Source organism: Nyctereutes procyonoides, unplaced genomic scaffold (assembly GCF_905146905.1).
Source record: "Nyctereutes procyonoides isolate TBG_1078 unplaced genomic scaffold, NYPRO_anot_genome, whole genome shotgun sequence".
Classification (NCBI taxonomy): Eukaryota; Metazoa; Chordata; class Mammalia; order Carnivora; family Canidae; genus Nyctereutes; species Nyctereutes procyonoides.
The window spans coordinates 48198978-48201851 of NW_026575043.1; positions in this window are offsets into that span (position 1 = coordinate 48198978).

Genomic DNA, 2874 nt, shown 5'->3' on the forward strand with positions numbered 1-2874 from the left:
AAGCTCAGTAGATGGCTCATCTTACTCTGATCTTTTTTTGAAGAAGGTGGCTCAATATCCATCAATTATTTGTCAAGAATGGTTGGGAGTGGAGGCTGGAGCTGGCACTCTCAGGCTTGGAAGAATTGATGGTGTGTTTCTCTTCTCAGTTCTGCATTCAGCGAAATCACATTGGTAGCCTGAAATGGGTTACAGTTGGAGTATTTACATCACAGAAATTGGCAAACACTATAAATCAGGGTCCCCACCCCCAAAGAGCTAGTTCCTAAACATTTACCAGCACACAACTGGATCCACCCTGCAACACGCATATAAAAGTTTTACCAAACAAAAATAGGTTTTCTTCTGCAGGAGGCAGTGCCAGAGGCTGGGTTGGGGGTGGAAGATAACTTCTGACGCCAAGAAAATAAGAGCTTTTCTCCAAATTGTTACATATATAATGTATATAGAAAGTGTAACTCTAACTTCTTTTTTCTTTTTAAGATTTATTTATTTATTTTGAAAGAGGGAGAAAGAGAGCACAAGCAGGAGGGGCAGAGGGAGAAGGAGAGAGAATCCTAAGCAGACTCTGCACTGAGCCGTGAGCCTAATTTTTGGGCTTGATCTCACAACCCTGACATCATGCCCTGAGCTAAAATCAAGAGTCAGATGCTTAACTGACTCACTTCTTTATCCCCTCACAGCATGCATTCTCCCCAAGATAACCATCATTTAGTTGAATATATGTATCCCTCATTTTCTCCAAATAGATAACAGATACTCATGTTATTTGCATGAGATTATATGACACATCTTTGTATCTTACTCGTTTTTTTCTTTTTTTAAGATTTATTTATTTATTCATGAGAAACACAGAGAGAGAGGCAGAAACACAGGCGGAGGGAGAAGCAGGCTCCACGCAGGGAGCCCGACTGGGACTCGATCCCAGATCCCAGGATCAAGCCCTGGGCCGAAGGCAGATGTTCAACCGTTGAGCCACCCAGGCGTCCCTCTTACTTGTTTTTTAAATCTAACAAGGTATCTCTGATATTTTCCTTTGTGTACACAAAAAGTCATTGTTAAAAAATGGATATGTAGTATTTAATGGTGTGGTTCTGCTGTAATTAATTCAACAAAGCCCTTACAAATGGCCCTTTGTCTTTTTCAGTTATTATCATTATTTTCTGTTAAGTAAAAGTTTTTTTTTCTTTTTTTTTTTTTCTATAAATTGCCAGAGGAAGAATTGTGGAGACAAAGGGTAAAAAACATTTTCTATTTTTATAGATATTGTCAAGTTGCCCTCTGAAAAGGTTGTGTTGATTTAGGTTTCCACTAACAGTGTATGATAGAATTTTTGAAAAAAATATTTTTTTGGATAAAATTTAATGCTCTGATTGTTGTTGGCAGTCACAGCTGGGACTTAGCAGTGATAATTTGATTGATTTCCTCATGAGCCTTCTGTTCCCTCTTCCTGGTTCCTTTATTCATCTCATTGTACCCACTAGAAATGCATTTCCCACATAAAAACATCCCACCCATTCTTCCAGATTTATTACAGATCCCCTCTCTAGCTCACTGGCTTCCAACTGGGGACAGTTGGCAATATCTAGAGATATTTTCGTTTGCCACAACTAGAGGTGGAGGGTGGAGGGTATCTAGTGGGTAGAGGCCAGAGATAAGAGATAATGCTAAGATTATCATGAGGGCATCCTCTCACAATAAAGAATTATCTACCTCCAAATGTCAATAGTGCCAAGACTGAGAAGCCCTACTATCACTAGGTTGATTTCTCCCTTCTCAGAACACTATACACTTACTGTCTTTTCTTCGGTTTGGGCACATAATAGATTGTTTTACTTTATCAATTACCCTCTGTATCAGTTCTTTTGTTTGGAAAGTGGCAGAACTTTTGATTTGAATTAATTTAAATAGTAAAGGGAACTTATTGGCTTACATAACTGAAATGTTCTGAGGTTATGCTAATTTCAAGTGATGCTTAATCCGGTGACTCAAATGATGTCACCAAGAACCCAGTTTATTTCCAGTTCTTTTCCTTAGATGTGGTCAGTATCATCTTAAGCTTGCTCTCATGAGTACAGATCTAGTTTTGCATCTTCATATCCTATTGCCCAGGGTGCACTGGCAGTACAGTAGCCACTAGCCACATGTAGCTCTTGAGAAATGTGTCTAGTCTGAATTGAGATGTGCTGTAATTGTAAAATACATACTTGAGATTTTAAAGACCTTAGTATGAAAAAAGTAAAATGCCTATTAATAATTTTCATACTGATTACATATTGAAGTGAAAATATTTTAGATATATTGGTCATATAGAATATATTAATATTAATTTCCCTTTTTTCTTTTTTCTTTTTAAAATGTGGCTCCCGGAAAATTGAAAATAGCACATGAAGTTCACATTTTATTTTCACTGGCTAGCACCGGTGCAGGGGCAGAGACTCTTCTGAAGACTTCCACAAGTGAGGGGATTTTCTTCTCCAGGGGCAGCAGTAAATTTACCTCTCATTGGCTTCAGTGGGGTTGCTGCCTCAATTATGAACCAATCACTTGCTGTAGGGAAAGGCATGTAGGGAAAGGTAAACTGATTGGCTGATGCTAGATAGAAGCCAATCTCTGGAGGAGGGGTTGGATTAATCCCCAGGCAAGGCTTCTGACTGAGAAGAGTAGCAAGGAGGGGGCTCTTACAAAGGATATTTGGGATTTTGGTTCCAGAAGGTAGAATAAGAAGTGGCTACTCTCAATTCCTGCATGCACATTATTTAAAAATTCAAGCAAGGTGGACAAAAGCTATCTGTTATGTCCTTGATGTTTATGATCCTTTTACCCTCTCTTGGGTGAGACTGTGGAGCAGTTTTCATCTGGGTCATAAACATC